Below are 7,500 nucleotides of genomic sequence, written 5' to 3'. Positions count from 1 at the left end.
AGGCAACCAAATCGAATTTGAGGAAATTCCACGATCAGAAAATTTTTTTCGAAAAAAAAAAAAATCCGAAAAATATTTTTCGATTCCGATTACTGATTTACTCTTTTAGAACACATTAGGAGGCAACCAAATCAAATTTGAGAAAATTCCACAATCAGAAAATTTTTTTCGAAAAAAAAAAAAATTCGAGGACACCTCGGTCATGGCAAGTTATTTCCCACAATCCATTCCCCGATCCACGTACATCCCAGAAAAAATCATCTCTCTAACTATCCTGGTTCAAAAGTTGTATCGGAACATTTTCACGTCGAAAATATATCTCTAAGTCCAAACCGATGCACCACGTAAACTAGGGCAGACCGATGCACCACGTAATATCGGGCAGACCGATGCAGAACGTAAACTCGATCATACCGATGCTTCACGTAATCTCGATCTTACCGATGCACCACGTAAACAAGGGCAGACCGATGCAGAACGTAAAGTAGATCTTACCGATGCACCACGTAATCTCGATCTTACCGATGCACCACGTAATCTCCATCTTACCGATGCACCACGTGAACTGGATCTTACCGATGCAGAACGTGAATTGGATCTTACCGATGCAGAACGTGAATTGGATCTTACCGATGCACCACGTAAACTCGATCATACCGATGCACCACGTAATCTCGGGCAGACCGATGCACAACGTAAATGACGATCGGGACCGGGGCGATCGGTCGTATCTGACACCGCCGGCTCGGTTCTAACATCGTCAATGAGTCGGGGTTGTAAAAAAGGACGTGAACATTTTTCCTTATAAAAATCAAACCCGACCATGGATTTTGATTCTGATTGTTGATTATCGCTACTAGAACATATAAGGAGGCAACCAAATCAAATTTGAGAAAATTCCACGATCAGAAAATTTTTTTCGAAAAAAAAAAAAAATCGTAATCACCTCGGTCATGGCGAGTTATTTTACGTATTTCATTCCACAATCAACGTACAACATAGAAGAAATCATCTCTCTAACTATCCTGGTTCAAAAGTTGTATCGGAACATTTCACGTCGTAATATCTCGCCAAGTCCAGACCTCGGCGATAGGTAGTATCTGACACCGTCCGCTCGGGACTGACATCGACTTGGACTCGGGCTGATGATGGGGAGGCGTTTAAGGACGTGAACATTTTTCCTTATAAAAATTAAAGTCGACAATGAATATTGATTCTGATTACTGATTTACGCTTTAAAAACACATTAGAAGGCAACCAAATCGAATTTGAGGAAATTCCACGATCAGAAAATTTTTTTCGAAAAAAAAAAAAATCCGAAAAATATTTTTCGATTCCGATTACTGATTTACTCTTTTAGAACACATTAGGAGGCAACCAAATCAAATTTGAGAAAATTCCACAATCAGAAAATTTTTTTCGAAAAAAAAAAAAATTCGAGGACACCTCGGTCATGGCAAGTTATTTCCCACAATCCATTCCCCGATCCACGTACATCCCAGAAAAAATCATCTCTCTAACTATCCTGGTTCAAAAGTTGTATCGGAACATTTTCACGTCGAAAATATATCTCTAAGTCCAAACCGATGCACCACGTAAACTAGGGCAGACCGATGCACCACGTAATATCGGGCAGACCGATGCAGAACGTAAACTCGATCATACCGATGCTTCACGTAATCTCGATCTTACCGATGCACCACGTAAACAAGGGCAGACCGATGCAGAACGTAAAGTAGATCTTACCGATGCACCACGTAATCTCGATCTTACCGATGCACCACGTAATCTCCATCTTACCGATGCACCACGTGAACTGGATCTTACCGATGCAGAACGTGAATTGGATCTTACCGATGCAGAACGTGAATTGGATCTTACCGATGCACCACGTAAACTCGATCATACCGATGCACCACGTAATCTCGGGCAGACCGATGCACAACGTAAATGACGATCGGGACCGGGGCGATCGGTCGTATCTGACACCGCCGGCTCGGTTCTAACATCGTCAATGAGTCGGGGTTGTAAAAAAGGACGTGAACATTTTTCCTTATAAAAATCAAACCCGACCATGGATTTTGATTCTGATTGTTGATTATCGCTACTAGAACATATAAGGAGGCAACCAAATCAAATTTGAGAAAATTCCACGATCAGAAAATTTTTTTCGAAAAAAAAAAAAAATCGTAATCACCTCGGTCATGGCGAGTTATTTTCCGTATTTCATTCCACAATCAACGTACAACATAGAAGAAATCATCTCTCTAACTATCCTGGTTCAAAAGTTGTATCGGAACATTTCACGTCGTAATATCTCGCCAAGTCCAGACCTCGGCGATAGGTAGTATCTGACACCGTCCGCTCGGGACTGACATCGACTTGGACTCGGGCTGATGATGGGGAGGCGTTTAAGGACGTGAACATTTTTCCTTATAAAAATTAAAGTCGACAATGAATATTGATTCTGATTACTGATTTACGCTTTAAAAACACATTAGAAGGCAACCAAATCGAATTTGAGGAAATTCCACGATCAGAAAATTTTTTTCGAAAAAAAAAAAAATCCGAAAAATATTTTTCGATTCCGATTACTGATTTACTCTTTTAGAACACATTAGGAGGCAACCAAATCAAATTTGAGAAAATTCCACAATCAGAAAATTTTTTTCGAAAAAAAAAAAAATTCGAGGACACCTCGGTCATGGCAAGTTATTTCCCACAATCCATTCCCCGATCCACGTACATCCCAGAAAAAATCATCTCTCTAACTATCCTGGTTCAAAAGTTGTATCGGAACATTTTCACGTCGAAAATATATCTCTAAGTCCAAACCGATGCACCACGTAAACTAGGGCAGACCGATGCACCACGTAATATCGGGCAGACCGATGCAGAACGTAAACTCGATCATACCGATGCTTCACGTAATCTCGATCTTACCGATGCACCACGTAAACAAGGGCAGACCGATGCAGAACGTAAAGTAGATCTTACCGATGCACCACGTAATCTCGATCTTACCGATGCACCACGTAATCTCCATCTTACCGATGCACCACGTGAACTGGATCTTACCGATGCAGAACGTGAATTGGATCTTACCGATGCAGAACGTGAATTGGATCTTACCGATGCACCACGTAAACTCGATCATACCGATGCACCACGTAATCTCGGGCAGACCGATGCACAACGTAAATGACGATCGGGACCGGGGCGATCGGTCGTATCTGACACCGCCGGCTCGGTTCTAACATCGTCAATGAGTCGGGGTTGTAAAAAAGGACGTGAACATTTTTCCTTATAAAAATCAAACCCGACCATGGATTTTGATTCTGATTGTTGATTATCGCTACTAGAACATATAAGGAGGCAACCAAATCAAATTTGAGAAAATTCCACGATCAGAAAATTTTTTTCGAAAAAAAAAAAAAATCGTAATCACCTCGGTCATGGCGAGTTATTTTCCGTATTTCATTCCACAATCAACGTACAACATAGAAGAAATCATCTCTCTAACTATCCTGGTTCAAAAGTTGTATCGGAACATTTCACGTCGTAATATCTCGCCAAGTCCAGACCTCGGCGATAGGTAGTATCTGACACCGTCCGCTCGGGACTGACATCGACTTGGACTCGGGCTGATGATGGGGAGGCGTTTAAGGACGTGAACATTTTTCCTTATAAAAATTAAAGTCGACAATGAATATTGATTCTGATTACTGATTTACGCTTTAAAAACACATTAGAAGGCAACCAAATCGAATTTGAGGAAATTCCACGATCAGAAAATTTTTTTCGAAAAAAAAAAAAATCCGAAAAATATTTTTCGATTCCGATTACTGATTTACTCTTTTAGAACACATTAGGAGGCAACCAAATCAAATTTGAGAAAATTCCACAATCAGAAAATTTTTTTCGAAAAAAAAAAAAATTCGAGGACACCTCGGTCATGGCAAGTTATTTCCCACAATCCATTCCCCGATCCACGTACATCCCAGAAAAAATCATCTCTCTAACTATCCTGGTTCAAAAGTTGTATCGGAACATTTTCACGTCGAAAATATATCTCTAAGTCCAAACCGATGCACCACGTAAACTAGGGCAGACCGATGCACCACGTAATATCGGGCAGACCGATGCAGAACGTAAACTCGATCATACCGATGCTTCACGTAATCTCGATCTTACCGATGCACCACGTAAACAAGGGCAGACCGATGCAGAACGTAAAGTAGATCTTACCGATGCACCACGTAATCTCGATCTTACCGATGCACCACGTAATCTCCATCTTACCGATGCACCACGTGAACTGGATCTTACCGATGCACCACGTAATCTCAATCTTACCGATGCACCACGTGAACTGGATCTTACCGATGCAGAACGTGAATTGGATCTTACCGATGCACCACGTAAACTCGATCTTACCGATGCACCACGTAATCTCGATCTTACCGATGCACCACGTGAACTGGATCTTACCGATGCAGAACGTGAATTGGATCTTACCGATGCACCACGTAAACTCGATCTTACCGATGCACCACGTAATCTCAATCTTACCGATGCACCACGTGAACTGGATCTTACCGATGCAGAACGTGAATTGGATCTTACCGATGCACCACGTAAACTCGATCTTACCGATGCACCACGTAATCTCAATCTTACCGATGCACCACGTGAACTGGATCTTACCGATGCAGAACGTGAATTGGATCTTACCGATGCACCACGTAAACTCGATCTTACCGATGCACCACGTAATCTCGATCTTACCGATGCACCACGTGAACTGGATCTTACCGATGCAGAACGTGAATTGGATCTTACCGATGCACCACGTAAACTCGATCTTACCGATGCACCACGTAATCTCAATCTTACCGATGCATCACGTAATCTCGATCTTACCGATGCAGAACGTAAACTCGATCATACCGATGCACCACGTTATCTCGGCAGACCGATGCAGAACGTAAAAAAAAAGCTTACAGCACGCGGTGTTCCCAAGCGGTCACCCATCCAAGTACTAACCGCGCCCGACGCTGCTTGGCTTCAGTGTTCTGACGAGAACTGGCAATTTCAGCGTGGTATGGCCGTAAACAACAAATATAGCGATATTTTCTATGATATCTCACTTTTTGGGAGCGGAAAGGACGTGAACGTTTTTCCTTATAAAAAATGAAATAACTTTTGGATATTAATTCTGATTGTTGATTTAAGTTTTAAGAACACATTAGGACATATCTCAATGAAATTTGAGGGATTTCCGAAATCGAAAAATATTTTTCGAAAAAAAAAAAAAATCCCAGAAGACCTCGGTCATCTCAAGTTTATTTCCATATTCTATTACACAATCAACGTACATCACAAAAGGAACCATCTCTCTAACTATCACAGTTAAATTTTTGTATCGGAACATTTCACGTCGGAATATCTCGCTAAGTCCAGACCGGGGAGATCGGTCGCATTTGACACCGTCCGCTCCGGTCTAACATCGTCTTGGAGTCGGGGTAACGATGGAGAGGCGTTTAAGGACGTGAACATTTTTCCTTATAAAAATTAAAGTCGACAATGAATATTGATTCTGATTACTGATTTACTCTTTTAGTACACATTAGAAGGCAACGCAATCAGATTTGAGGAAATTTCAAGATCAGAAAATTTTTTTCGAAAAAAAAAAAAATTCAAGAACACCTGGGTCATGGCAAGTTATTTCCCACAATCCATTCCACAATCAACGTACAACATAGAAGAAATCATCTCTCTAACTATCCTGGTTCAAAAGTTGTATCGGAACATTTCACGTCGAAATACCTCGCCAAGTCCAGACCGGGGCGATAGGTAGTATCTGACACCGTCCGCTCGGGACTGACATCGACTTGGACTCGGGCTAATGATGGGGAGGCGTTTAAGGACGTGAACATTTTTCCTTATAAAAATTAAAGTCGACAATGAATATTGATTCTGATTACTGATTTACGCTTTAAAAACACATTAGAAGGCAACCAAATCAAATTTGAGGAAATTCCAAAATCAGAAAATTTTTTTTCAAAAAAAAAAAAATCCGAAAAATATTTTTCGATTCTGATTACTGATTTACTCTTTTAGAACACATTAGAAGGCAACGAAATCAAATTTGAGTGAAATCCAAAATCAGAAAATATTTTTCGAAAAAAAAAAAAAATTCGAGAACACCTCGGTCATGGCAAGTTATTTTCCACAATCCATTCCCCAATCAACGTACATCCCAGAAAAAATCATCTCTCTAACTATCCTGGTTCAAAAGTTGTATCGGAACATTTTCACGTCGAAAATATATCTCAGAGTCCAGACCGATGCAGAACGTAAACTCGATCATACCGATGCTTCACGTAATCTCGATCTTACCGATGCACAACGTAAACTAGATCACACCGATGCAGAACGTAAACTCGATCATACCGATGCACCACGTAAACTCAGGCAGACCGATGCAGAACGTGAACTCGATCTTACCGATGCACCACGTAATCTCGATCTTACCGATGCACCACGTAAACTCGGGCAGACCGATGCAGAACGTGAACTCGATCTTACCGATGCACCACGTAAACTAGGGCTGACCGATGCATCACGTAAACGACGATCGAGAGGCGCGAAAGGACGTGAACGTTTTTCATTATAAAAATTGAAATAAATGATAAATAATGATTCTGATTGTTGGTTATCATTTTTAATAAGCATTAGGAGGCAACCAAATGAAATTTGAGGAAATTCCGATAATAGAAAATTTTTTCGAAAAAAAAAAAAAATTCATGAAATCCTCGGTCATCGCAAAATATTTACCATATTCTGTTCGATAATCAACGTATATTTAAGAAGGAATCATATCTGTATCTATCTTGGTTCAAATTTTGTATCGGAACATTTTGACCAAAGTCCGAGCTTCGGCCGAAACAGACACCGCTGACCTGGCCTATCGATCGACCGAGAGTCGGGGATAGAGCGTAAGTGTTGTCTGGAGGGGAACCCTGTGCTCTCCTGACATATATAGGGAAGGTGGTCGCGTTGGGCGATGCAGAACGTTTGGATCGGGAATTATATTTTTGGTTCAGCTATTGGAATATGGTTTATTGTTGGTATATATTGGCGAAATAACGTTCTTACTGACTGGGGATATTCATAAAAATGAGTCCGGAGATTTTCAGATCGAAGTCCGAGTGATCCGACTTGGAAGGCGTGTTGGGTGGGTCGAGATGGCTTAGATAGATCAGACGAGGCGGGCTAAGTGTTGACGTCATGCATCGGTCCATTTTCAGATTGAGTCCGAGTAATCCGACTTTGAAAGAGTGTTGGGTGCGTCGAGACTGTTTAGATAGATCGGACGAGGCGGACTAGGTGTTAACGACATGCATCGGTATATTTTCTGATCGGAGTCCGAAGAAATCGGCCCTAGTAGGCGCAGCGGACGGTCGAGACGGCCTCGGTGGGTCGGATCGATCGGGA

The 7,500-nt window shown here is 41.4% G+C and overlaps 1 non-coding gene across 1 annotated transcript; it reads right to left on the bottom strand.

Annotated features, from left to right (window-relative positions):
• Positions 1-4,997: 4,997 nt before the first annotated feature.
• On the bottom strand, positions 4,998-5,116 carry LOC123688199. The gene has a single exon (XR_006749795.1). It is a non-coding gene; the product is annotated as a 5S ribosomal RNA (ribosomal RNA).
• Positions 5,117-7,500: the final 2,384 nt, after the last annotated feature.

This window comes from Harmonia axyridis, chromosome X (genome assembly GCF_914767665.1).
Source record: "Harmonia axyridis chromosome X, icHarAxyr1.1, whole genome shotgun sequence".
Lineage (NCBI taxonomy): Eukaryota > Metazoa > Arthropoda > Insecta > Coleoptera > Coccinellidae > Harmonia > Harmonia axyridis.
Note: the sequence above shows the minus strand (reverse complement) of the source record. Positions and strands in the feature narration are given on the sequence as shown.